We start from the raw sequence: 13,682 nt of genomic DNA, 5'->3' as shown, positions 1-13,682 counted from the left end.
CAAAGAGAGAAGCCCCTCCATGGATGACTCACGATAACATTAAACATGTGCAGAACCAGGACCCCAGTGTAAACTCTCCTGGAGCGGGGGGCCGTGCTCCCTCGTCTAAAAATCTCCCAAGCCCTGTGCCAAGCCGTGGCACTCTGCAAATATTTATTAACATGACATGGTTATGTATACTGTGGGGTGTGGTATTACGGTTTTATCAGCGGGTTTCAAGATGCTGCGTGCTACGAGCGAGCTATGTAAGCCATCACACACGCAGAGGGGTTAGGATAACACTTCACCCAGCATTAGTGTGTGTTCTGCATGTGACAGTCGAAGGAGCCATTTATAAATGTTGCGGATTATTATTTTTTTAATTATTTATGACCAGAAAGTGCCAAGGCATGTGACAGCGGGCCCTGTGACAGGATGCCATTCCCCTCTTTTAAATAATTATCCTGGTCATCTTCAGGCACAGGCTGCAGCGTAAGTACTTTACCATGCCTCTAAGTTTCAATTATAAGCACTGATACATTTTTTTAAAGGTTTTTCTTGTACTAAAATAAGCCAAATGAATGCACTTGTATGGGTTTTGAATATTGACCCAGGTTCTTTGTCTTCTGACAGGGAAAACAAACAAGGACCATTTGATGCTCACATCTTCTGCAAAATGCTTGAAAGCAGGAACGTCTATGAAAGTAAGGGCTCAGTGACTGAGGTTCCTCCAAATTAAAAGCAAGACCGAGGTAAATACATGAGAATTGTTCCCCCTAGCCTGCCAAATAGCAAGAATTGATGCTCCTGAGGGGCAAATACATCGGTACATGACTGGATATGTCCCTTCCTGGCCTTACTTCTGTACTGCACCCAGGGAGAAGTGCCTGGCTGTAAAGTGAGTAACAAAACAGAACAAAACAAAACAAAGAAAAAAAAATACAAAAACAAAACCACAGATTTCTGTCCCAAAAAAGAGTGGCACAAAAGCTCAGTGTCTCTCTTTGTAGTGCTTAAAGTATGGTGACATTAGCTACAAGTTACAGAGGCTCTATGCAAACTCCCTTTTACCTAGAGCCAGGACAGGTTTAAAAGGGGAGGAGGCCACCACTTGTCCTCCCTCTGGCATGCACGGCCAGCCCTGTAGGGCTGTAAAATTGCAGCAACCTGAGATTTTACCCCCACCAGACATCTCGCAGAAGATCACAGTGGTATGCAAGCCTGCAGCCTCACAGCTCTGCTTTCTCCTGCCTCTTTTCTCCTCCAACCCTGCCCTTAAATAACAGAGATTTTCGGGCACTGACACCCCATGTACCTGCCTGTTAAGGGGCAGGATTCAGAGCCACGTCTCCTTCTGCCCCCATGTCAGTGGGGTTTCTCTCCCTCACCTTGCCTTTAGCATCATCACCTGCACTGCAGGAGCCCCAGCAGGGGCCAGCTCTTCTCCCCCATCACCAGCCAGAAGAAAACCAAAGCAGAGCCTCTCGACTCCTGTGCCATTTGGCCACAAACCGAGCAAGCCCCGACCTCCACAGCCCATGGAATGAGCAGAGCAAGCTTCTCCCTCGGACCCAAGGTCCCACCCCTACCCCAACGCTGCCTTTTAAGGCCTCCATCCTAATAAAAACCAGCTGTCAGCTCCTCTCTCCAGCGCTGGATGATCCCTTCAGGGTGGGGTGATGCTTTCTCTTCCCTGCGAAGAAGTCCAGTAACCCCTCCCTTGCTGCAGTGCAGGATCTGGGGTCCTCCTCACAGGGGGCTTAATCGTGGAGGCGTAATTAATAACAGTGACTTGCAAGAGCAGAGAGATGGAGACCAACTGGAAAAGATAAAAAGTCCCAATAACCTTTTTGGAATAGGAGGGATATTGCGAAATGTTCAGGGGAACATCTCCTGTTATGATCCCAGCTTTGTAAATGCTGGCTGAGAGTAAAAACACCTCGTCTGTGAGCAAGACATTTGTTAGGCATCCCTATTTCTGGCCATTTTTAACCCAGTCCCTGATCCCCAAACTCATTCTGACTGTGATGGGATGCATGGCCCGGGACAGAGCTGTGCCAGGTTTTGCTCTAAGGCAGCTGGTCTCAGGAGCTCTCATGCAAGGCAGCATTAGGGCCAGGTTACCCTGGCCAGAAATAGGAATGTTTTCCCAGAAATAGGGAATTCTATAGGGTTTCTCCTAAAGACCTGTCGCAGATATAGGCACCAGGAGATGCTCTTCCACTTGCACAGCTGGCACACCAGCTTCTGAAAACCTGGTCTCTGATTTTCCTTAAAAGCCTTTAAATATCCAACTTGGAGCATCCTCCCTTCCAGCAGGCAGTTTTACTAAGGAACAGTCTTCAAGGGGATGCTCTGAAAACCTTTCCCAGAAACACGCAGGCTTGTTGTTTCATTGTTATCTAAAACAGCCTGGAAAATATTGCAGATGAGTCCTTTTTGTTGACAAGAGCGATTTTTTATTTTTTTTTTCCTGAGTGGGGTGTTGTGCTCTCTGTCTGCTCCCACCTTGACAGCTCAGCTGGGATTTCTGTTCACCTCCCAACACCCGATTGTGGGGTTGGGTTCCCCGTCCGCGATGGAAGCCTTCCAAGCGAGTGGCCCTGCAGAGCATCCATTCATCTCCCCTCTGTGTGTGTCCCCACGCAGACACGCACACCTCTCTAAACAACTTGTCCGACCGTTGTTTTACTTTAGAGAAACCCAATACCACAGTTTACATTTGCCCATGATGTCACGATAAGGTTTGTAACAGCCAGAGCCTGTGGACAAGGACCTCGGCGTTCCGACAGCTGCATCGTGTGCCAAAATGAAATTATGATTTCATTTATGACTTTCGTGAAACGATTATGAAATAGGTGCTGAGCAAGGTATAGCATTTCCGAAGATGTCATACAGATTCAAGGCCTGTCTGAGCATTGGGTTACTTTATTTTTAACCTAGAACGCTACCAGGGGTAAATTATAGGGTGGCTTGAAAAGCCAGGCAGGCATTTGCTCCTTTTCCCTGAAGCACTGCTTCACTATCTGTTGGAGGCCATCCTGCTCATTGCATATCAGCTCGGCCACTTAATTGCATAAAATCTACAAGTATTCATTAAACTGTTTTACTTGAATTTATTTTCAGTGTCAATATTCACGGAGCTCATTCTGTCCTCAGCAAAATGCCAGATTTGGAAGCCGTTCATCACTCTGCTCCGAAAGACAAGGGTTTGGCGTGGTGATTGCAGGCAGTTCATTAAGGTGAATTAAGATGAAGTTCATTAAGTTCGTGAGATGAGGGGGAAGGGAAATGGGGACTTGTTCGATCTGCCCTACCTGGGCGCGTCCCCACAGCCCACTGTTGTTGATGTGCATGGAGAAAAAGGGAAAATAATTTCAGTCTTTTCTCACAGACCAGCCACAAATGTCTGAAGAAACAATGCAAAATCCCCTCTTTTCATCCTGTCTCCATCCCTGGTCCTCGCCAAACCCCGCAAAATGGGTTTAAGGAGATTTCATGGCACCTTCAGGAACCTGGGAGGTTTACCAAGCTGCTGCCAGCCCATTCATCAAAGAAAGACAGGGTTCCCAAAATGCCAGTGATGCAATGTAAATGGTATTCTTTATTTTTAAATGCCGACCATAACAGATAGAAAACACCATGCCTCCTTGAATGACCATGATCTGTTAGATGGCCAGCTCCTTGAGCTCACAGAGGCTTGGACAACAACACAGAAGTTGGGGGCTTGAAGCCATAATCATTTTGGGGAGATTCCCTGGTCTGCTCCATGCTAGAGGTCTGACCAACAGCTTTTTCTTGACTTTCAGCCTCTGCATCCAGACCCTACACAACACAGTGGAAAATCTCTATTAATATCAACAGGAATGATCAGATATGAAGAGACAGAGCCTTGGTGCACTATAATAATTCATATTAATTGGGGAGCTGATCATCCTTCTTGTTGCTTCTCCCATCCATCCCATGGTGGCAGTAACACTAAAATGTTATGCTGCAAGAATAACCCAGAACTTGCTATTTCCATTTGAAAACACAACAGCTTCATTTACTGACTCATCCTAGTACTCTGCAGGACAGATCCCATATTATTCTACTTTTTTTTTTTTTTTTTTTTTTTTTTTTTTTTTTTTTTGGCCTTTGTATTGTCCCTTTCTTTTAATCTTGCTCCCTTTAGTTGCTTTTGTGTGGTTTTATTTTGGGAATTGGGCAAGGTGAAATATAAGGGGAAAAGAGCATACCAGAATGCATTAAGGCAGACTGCAATGGCAAGCCAGCAGTTAGCCAAGTACATGTGACAAAAAGTATCTCTAAATAAACAATAATATTAAAATAATAACAGTTAAAAAAAAAAATACAGCAGAAAGATCTCTCCGTCCAACCCAGCCAAAAAAATAAAGGTTTGGCACGGAACAATCTGAGAGTGTCTGAAGAGCTGCAAGTAGGTTCTCTATCGTGCAAAGGAGCCAAAAAAGTGTTTGGCCACAAACAGCGGGTGATGCATGGCAAAACATTTCCCGGGGAGATAGTTAGAGGCTGGGACGGCTGGCATGGAGAGGAGAGGGGGGAGGCCTCGCTGCAGGAGGAATATCTTCAGCCTTCAAACAACAGCCACTAAAATATCCCCAGTGCTCTGCCTCCCCAGAGGTGCCAAGGGTTGAACGTTTTGTGCAAAATGGCTTTGCTGGGATAATGCAATCCCGTTGAAAATTATTTTTTTTAGCTGCCCCTTTTGTCACGAGGAGGAAAAACACAAAAGATAGGGCTTGATGCGGGGATGTCAGTAGGCTTTGGATTAATGGGTTTTGGATTGGACCCATGGTGCAAGAGACAGCGTTCAACTCCAGCCATAAATAAAGTGGCTTCCATTAACGTTTATATTTGCTTTAATTTATTTAACCAAGAAAGGCGGGAGAGGCCCACAGGTCTCAGTATTAAGAATGAGCTGGCCAAGACAGCAGCAGATAAAGCTTGCACCAGTGTAAATCAAAGCTTCCATAAGTCATGCTCAAGAAACCATGGGTGAGCAAGGCAATAAAATGTGGCCATTGTTTTTTTATTGTATCAGTCTTGGCTTTCACTTTCTGCCAGAGCCAAAATGTAATTTCTGCTCCATGGTTTTAAGAGGTACTGGAGAGGATGGACCAGGCTTCTTGCAAAACTGGGATGTAGAACAGGAGTTCAGAAGCTGGGATTTGCAAGCAGCTCGCAAATGCTTTCCCTCCCTTTATGGCCAGATAATAATAAAGATGAGATCCAGAAGCTTTATATTATTATTTTTTTTTACTTAAATGTTGGAAAAGACTGCACCTCCACCTTGTTAGACCTCCACTGTGAAATATCACTGCATCCAGAATTGCTTTGCCTCGTATAATTGGGGCTTATTCATGTAGAGCTGGTGCCACCCACCCTAGAAATGGGTATGTATAATTTTCCCTATCTCAAGGACATGAAGTGCTGAAGAACTGACCTGAGCAGAGTTTCTTGCTCCAGCTTTGATGCAGAAACCACAGATCCATTGTCCATGGATCAAAACAGCACCGAGGGTTTTTGTGCTGTTTTGTGACGGGGATAAGGAGGTTTCATCCTTCAAATCTTGTCTTGGCAAAAAGCCCTTTTCCCATCCAGTCATGGCACCTACGTCCTCAAACATTTTGGGAGTACCAAGGGCACTCCAGATGCTTTTTTTTTCCCTTTTATATTTCCCCACAGGATGGCACCAGTTTGTGGCCATGTTACAATGATGCTGTTCCTGCTACTACAATCACGGATCTGTCATGATTTCCATTATAAACCTCAGACTCACTTTTTTTCTTTCTTTTATTTTTTTTTTCTTTCTTTTCCCGGGGTCTATAATTTGATCATAAAAGCTTGTGCTGGGCTGAAATTCAGCTGCCAGGTCTTGGTTGGATAGCAAATCTGATTTAACTCTGAGTATGCTGAATTGCTTTCACACAAAGGAGAGCTTTAGTGGGCTGAGCACATCAAGGTGTGGGAGATGAGTCCTCAAGGGCAGCAAGGAGGGACGGTTCACTTTGGTTTTCGACATCTGGGGACAAAAACAAGGAGAAAATCCAGCCGGACAATGCCACATCTAACCTGCCATGGTCTCCTCTGCATCTCCTGGACTACAGATTACAGCTGATACACTTTATTCCTTTTACTGACATCTTTGTTCCCCATCCTCACAGGTGTCTTATGTTTGAACTGTCTGCTCTTGAGCTCTTCACAAGGAATTGCTTAACTCATTTTAGATATACTTTTATTCAAAGCCTACACTCATTATGTTTTGTTAGATGTCACTAAAAGGCATCTTTTTCCCCCTTGCTCCATATTTTATATAGCATATACAAATCTTTGAAGCCCTATTCTAAAGATCATTTTGTTTCAGGTGTTTTTTGGGTTTGTCAGCAGTTCCAACCCACCAATATATGGTTCCTAGGCCAAAAATCTTCCATTCAGTGGATCAAATTTTCCACCAGCTCTGCAGCCATGTCCTCAAGGAGGAACAGAGTTGAGGACTCAACAGAGCTGAGCCATGGACAGGGGTTTACTGGGGTAAATTGCATCAGGGGATGTGGAACGGGAACTGGTGATATAGCAGGTACTCACAAATTCCTGATCTCTGTAAATAAAATAAATAAATAAATAAATAAAGTGCAATGATAATCATATCTTGTGGCTATGGTGGGATGGGGCAAGCACTCTTCCAGTTCAGCTCACTTTTTTCAGATGCCTCCTCTAGGCTGGAAAATGACTTTCCATCGTGGTGCCTCTCTCCTCCTCCTTTTTTTTTTTTATCTTGAGGTAATTCTTTACACCGAGGCACCTAGTTTTTAAGTGCATCTAAAATGCTGTGAGGTGATGGATGAGCTTTCCTCCCATGGATGCTGCTCGGTGGCTGGGATGCTGGAGGACACCTCTAGCAAAGTTTCCAGTCCCAGCTCCACAACTCTGTTCCCTTCTAGGCCTGCTTATCTCTCCCCTGCTTATCTGCACAGGGAGCAGAAGGAAAAACATGCTCTTAATTAAAGCAATGCAGCTTGGCCACCAGTTCCTCATCTGGACAGCGGGTGTAATAGCACTTTCCTGGCCTGTGGGAGCATGGTGAGGATAATGCCACTAAAGTCTTTTGCGGTGAGCAGATACCTCGGCTGCTAGGGCTCTCTTGAGAGCCTAAAATTGATGGGATGAGGCATCACGGCTGTACAAACCCCTAATCTATCAAAGCAATAAGCTGCAGAAGAAAGATACTTTACAACACACTTACACCACAGATGGTAAGCGACTTACGGTGCATTCTGCCTATCGTCCGCAGGAAAAGGGGTATTAATAAAATATGCTGACATGGCAGATTAATAGCTCAGAACTGTGGTCCAAAAGGGGCTAGGATGAGCCCATTCTTCCTCTGGAGTTTTTAACAATGAGGAATTAAGTAAATGTTACACACTCAAGACATGTGAAGGCAGTATTAAAGCAAGGCTTTGCTCTGGATGGAGACGGTAAAAGCAACATCGTGGGGCTCCGTGTTTATTGTGCCATGTTAATTTTGCATGGTTTACAAACAAACTGTGGCTTTTAATCGCTGCTCGTGCTGCAAACACATCCCAGGATCAGAGAGGCCAGAAGTGATCCTTCGGTTCCTCCGGTAACACCACGGGTCTGATCCTTCACATCCTTCACACCCCACTGCTGTGATTCTTCCCAGACTGAAAACAAACAAATAAAAGCCCAGAAAGGGCTGGGGTTTGGTTTTAATTTTGGTGTGTTTTTTTGTTGTTCTTTGTTTTTACTTTTTTTTGGAGGTGAAACATAAAGTCTTGCTGGAGTTTATCACTGCTGAGCAATCTGGTGATTTCACCCTGTGTCCCTGTTTCTCTCCTCGGCCTTTCCACCTGGATTCCAGCTCCTTGGGACAGACCCTAGGGGAAGGTGAAGGGAGGGGGGTGGTTCACCCCAGCTGTTTTTAAACACTTACAGCAAATTTCTGGGTCTTGTATAGACAGTGGAGGGAGAGGGAATGCTTCAAAGGGCATTTGAAGAGTCCAAAACTTTAGCATCTGTGATGTCTGGTTTTAGGGATCCATCTCATGTATCAGTGGGATCAACTTGGGTCGAGAAGCAGTTCTCACCACAGCTGTACCAGCAAACAAAGAAATAAACCAACATTGCATCTTACTATTATTGGCTCTTTTCTCCTTCTAATACCCATCACTTTTGTCAATGTAGCTGCTTCCTTGTTGGAGTGACAGAGTAGCTGTCAATACAGGAGGAAAGGGAGGGAGAAAGGAAGGAAGGAAGGAGGGAAGGACAGATGGAAGAAAGGAGAGAAGGGGGGAGTGAAAAGAGTGAAAAGGAGAAGAATGAAAATGAGCACACACACAGGAAAGGAAAGGAAAGGAAAGGAAAGGAAAGGAAAGGAAAGGAAAGGAAAGGAAAGGAAAGGAAAGGAAAGGAAAGGAAAGGAAAGGAAAGGAAAGGAAAGGAAAGGAAAGGAAAGGAAAGGAAAGGAAAGGAAAGGAAAGGAAAGGAAAGGAAAGGAAAGGAAAGGAAAGGAAAGGAAAGGAAAGGAAAGAGAAGAGAAGAGAAGAGAAGAGAAGAGAAGAGAAGAGAAGAGAAGAGAAGAGAAGAGAAGAGAAGAGAAGAGAAGAGAAGAGAAGAGAAGAGAAGAGAAGAGAAGAGAAGAGAAGAGAAGAGAAGAGAAGAGAAGAGAAGAGAAGAGAAGAGAAGAGAAGAGAAGAGAAGAAAAGAAAAGAAAAGAAAAGAAAAGAAAAGAAAAGAAAAGAAAAGAAAAGAAAAGAAAAGAAAAGAAAAGAAAAGAAAAGAAAAGAAAAGAAAAGAAAAGAAAAGAAAAGAAAAGAAAAGAAAAAGAAAGAAGAAAGCTACCTTTGTTCCTTGATACATTAAATTTGAAACATCACACTGGTAGTAATATATTGGCTTCATTACACAAAGACTGTAAAGTCCAGTTAGCTCATAATTCCACCAATAAAGATCATGATTTGCCAATAAAAATTAGGGCAGCCACTGATCCGTAGTCTAGATTTCCTGCTTGGGATGGAATTGTAAAATATGATGATCTAATTTGGTACAAAACGGAGCAAATGGGCAAGCTAAGCCAAGCAAAAATATTCTCCTCTCCTTGCTGCTGCCATGTGAACCCAGACAGGACCAGGTCCTTCAGCAGGGCACCCCAAACCACGTACAGCAGCTGCAAGCAGGAACCCCAGTTTTAAGCTATATCGAAAGTCCTTGCTCACTATTTTACATGTAACTTTTTTAGAAACTTACAACAAGAGGCCTAGAGAGGCTTGATTGGAAAGCGATGACACAATCTAGCCCTGCTTTTAGCATTTTGGCATGCAGCACAAAAGCATTTCTGAAATCCCGCCAGCACCTAGAACTGTACCTGGAATGTTTTTAGGACGAATATTAAAAATGCATGGTAGGCTAGAGGCAGGTCTGCTCAGATGAGGGAACATAAATGAGTTGTTTTCCTGTCTATCTGTGAGTGATAGGAACACAAGAGTCCTCTAAGATACATTTTCCCTTGGGGGAAGAAGAAAGAGAAATTTTGATAAAGTGCCTTCAACCCTATTTAAAGCTATTTCATTTGGTGTTCTCTCCAAGACCCTTAGGAATGCTTGCAATCTCGTAAGCATGGCTACAAGTCTTGTTCAGTTCACCACTGGGCCCTGGTCGTCCAGGAACATCTGCCAAATAAAATGTTTGAAAAACAAAAACAAAAACAAGCAAAATGCAGTCTTTACTTAGACGTCTTGAGGGCATCCAGATCGTAAATTTGTTGTGGAGCATGTGGCGCTACTTATTTACTTGCAATTGATTTAAAATTTGTTGTAGAGCATGTGGCACAGCTTATTTACTTGCAATTGATTTTGTTGTTGTTGTTGTGGGAGCTTTCCAACCAAATTAGAAAGCCAGAAAGCAGGGTCGTAGTACATGCATAAAGTGACTTCAAGTAACAGCTGAAGGGGCTCATCAAAATTCATCCTTGGAGTACAAAGCCATAGGAGCTCCGTTTGTATTGATGAAGATGCCCGGGAGAATAGAAACATCATTATTAGAAGGGTGTAAATGCCAAGCAAAACTCTGGGCAGATGAAGATCGTCTGGGATTGGGGTTTGAGATGGAGATGAGATGTGAACACCTCTGAAGAAGCAGGGCAAAGCACGCCAGCCCCGAGCAAACACCTGGTGGTCTCTCTGTGGCTGCTAAGGTGAAACTGCTTCTGGGTTTTCTTTCAGTTGAGGTTTTCTTTCAAGTTTTATCTGGTTTTATCTGAACTTCAAAATTGAAGCAAACGTCACAGGACATGGACTCGAGGAGCAAAAGCTTTTCATGCTTTTCCTCACCGTCCTATCTCTCCACGGGGAGGGCACACATCTATACGGAGTGTAGATGATCGGTTTTGATCTGTTGGGTTCACACAAATGCAAGCTAGAAGACATGATCCAGGGCAGCACATGCCAACCAAGAGTGGGTCCTGGGAGCAGGATGTAGCTAGGCCAACATTTTAATGTTTTTTAACTCCTGGGACTGAGGATGGCAAGTTTTTGGCACTGTTTCAGCCTGTGGCCGGGTGATGGACATAGCCAGACATCTTCCCCCAGGGAACAGTGGTTAAAGTGGTTAAGACCACGCAAAGAGACACAGAAGCCCCAAGAGGTTGGGCTCAGTGGCCATGTCTGCAATGACAAATAGCAGAGGACAGAAATTCCCTCTGGGGATGAGGGTATGGACTGGGAGGTGTCCACACCGCTCATCTGGTCCCATCTGGAGCACATCCCTGCTCCGAAGCTCGTGTTGCCAGCTTTCCCCCAGCTCACGTGCTGCCCCTCTGGCCCCAAGACGTAACAACTGTTTTGTGTGTTTTGGCCAAGCCGAGCTGTCTGAAATAATATGCGGGCTGTGCTGCAGACCACCGGAGTGGTGTTTTCTAGCATGAAACCTGATGTTTCAGGGTGTGAAGCCAGCTGGGATAATGCTAGAGGGGCTGTGGGTGGCGTGGGTTCAGACTCACGCCCCGTGCCCACCAGGACCCTGGAGACATCTCGCCCCAGGGGGTGAGGACCATCAGGATGGACTCAAACTCAACTTTTGGTGTCCAAAGGTTTTGGTCAGCAGTGCAGGAAAACCCTCAAGGAGGGGCATCCTGGGTAGCCCTGGGTTCACCCCAGTTGATACAGGCAAGGGAGGAGATGTTGCCCATTTCAAGCCATGCACATTCAATCTCCTGTCTTTGGTCCCTCCTTTTAAAAAACGGATCCAGCACCACAAACACAGGCCTCGGGAGAAGAGTTTGAAGGAAACCCAACCTCTCCTTTCTTCTCCCTGAACTCCTCATCACTTTGAATGTGAACCACTATAAAAGCAATATTAAAGCAAGAGGGAGACTAAATTAGCACCCTTAATGCGTGTGCCACACATTTCTATGCGTGAGGCAGGAGATATCTGACCAAATCCATTTCACAGCACGTCCCCTCTATCCAAAGTAGTCCTGCCCAGGATTCATTTATAATCAACGTAGAGGGATTCTCTGATACAGTCCTAAATCCAAGCATGGGAGAAGACAGGTGAGCCACCCTCCAAAGGCAGCTCAGGGCAGCTGGGGACATCTGATCGCTGATGGTGGTGGGATGAATCCTGTCCTGCATGGTGAGTAGGGACCAAAAAAAAAACCCCTTCAATCACCACACCAGCCCAACTGCTTGCATTTAAATCCAATAATCCACAGAGACCCCGGCCACCGTGCCACGGGGAGGAAGGTGGGATGGGTGAGGTTTGCTGGTGGCATTGCTGGACATGGGGTGAGGGCGAATTTGGTGGAAACAAGCAAAGTTACACCAACATCTCAACGCAAAATCCATAGGATTAGACAGCAAAAGCTTCCCAGCATCAAGGAGCAGCAAAGGAGCCCCAGGAAGAAGAGATGTGGCAACTGGCGTGTGGTTGCAGGACCCGGCCCCATCGGCGGGGTGAAAAGCAGCGAGAGGCACGTAATTAACTTCAGATGGACCTGTCAAGATGTCCCCGACACAGACCCGGAGAGGAGCAGCGTGCTGTTTGTTTCTCATAACGTAACAATTATCTGCTTGTACGAGGGGCTCTCTCCCGCCGCCCCCTCTCCGCCTGGTGTTTTCCTTCCCCATTCGTTCACACATTATTTAACTTTTGACTCGGACACAGCAGGTAAAAGCATTTAACAGCTTGGCTGCTTGTTCAGACGGAGCTGGGAAGAGAAGGAGGCGGGGAGCAGGCTGCAATTTTTTCGCCTTAAATTTTCAACTTTTCAGCGCTGCGCTTTCCGAACGGGGGAGAGGGAGAAAAAAGGAAAGGGGAAAGGTGGTGGTGATGGTGGTGGTGTGTGGGGGGGAAAATGGCATTCCACAAAGACGCAGTCACATTTTCCAGCATTATAACATGCTCTCTGCTGTCCCCGGCCTTCGCTCGGAGACACATTCCCGCTCCTCCACGGAGAAAAAGGTCAGCGGGAAAAATTTCGCAGGAACTCCATCATGGTCCTCGCGGGACGTGTTCATCAGGAGGAGAGAGCCGGGCGTCTCGCTCTGTCGACACAAATCCACATCACAAAAACGTATTAGTGGAGGGGGGGGGGCAGCGACAGCCCAGGACTTCATTTTGCAGGGTGATTATTTCCCCCCCGGCTCCCTGGGTACCCGCGGAGGGGACGGACAGACGGACGTTTTGCTGGGAGGCCAAACGGGGCGGGTGTGATGTTAAGGTCTGGAAAAGCCTCCGAGCTGGGGGAAAAAAATCAGCTTTTAGGTCACGAAAAGGAAGGCAGAGCTGCGCTGCTGCCAGGTACGCATCATTTGCAGAGAGCACATTTAGGGGTGTAACAGCGTTGGCCGGATGCTCGTTCCTGAGCGGAGTGGGATTTTTAATGGCGAGGGAAGCTGGTCATTCCAATAATAGCTCAATCTCCTGGAATCAGCCCAAAACGCGACTGGACATTGCAGTGGTTGCTTTTTGTGGAAGCACACACGGCTGTAGGATGAGGGAAGGGGTTGAGCATGAGGAGCACCCTCCCCACTGGGGTTGTTGCTGGCGGAGAAAACAAAACGTCCCTTCCCGATGCACCCGAGAGGATTCCTTTGCTCCTGAGAGATAGCAGCCCCTTTCTTACAAAGCAGTTATTAAAATTAGCATGAAAACTGATTGTTTTGTTTTTGTTTTGTTTTGTTTTGTTTTTGGCCAGCTTCCTCCCCAAAGCCAATTTCAGCTGCTTTTTCATGTGACTGGACCATCTTCCCCAAATCACACCGTGCACCAAACCACTCCCCATAGGCCAGGGCTGTACACATCCCCCGAGATACGAGACCACGTATAAGGCAGCAATATTTACCTGACACTATTTACTCGGGCAGTGTGTGCTGAACTAATTCATCTGGAGCGAGAAGGCCTCACACTGCTTGTTGCAACATTTCCTCTTTTTTTTTTCCTATGCACTTGTGTGTTCTCACAGCCCCATGGTGCTTGCTCACCTTGCAGCAGCCTGAATGGCCTCTGAAAAATTCAAACATCTCAGCACGAATTTATTTACAGCTCCCCCCATAAGGCTGCGAGCATTTCCAGCAAGTGTCTGAAGGATCTCAGTTTTGCATTTTCTGGGCTTTCACCTTACTCCTTTAGGTGTTTGAACCCTGGGTTAATGTGCATGCAGC

The sequence above is a fragment of the Anas platyrhynchos genome, chromosome 1 (genome assembly GCF_047663525.1).
Source record: "Anas platyrhynchos isolate ZD024472 breed Pekin duck chromosome 1, IASCAAS_PekinDuck_T2T, whole genome shotgun sequence".
NCBI lineage: Eukaryota > Metazoa > Chordata > Aves > Anseriformes > Anatidae > Anas > Anas platyrhynchos.
Note: the sequence above shows the minus strand (reverse complement) of the source record.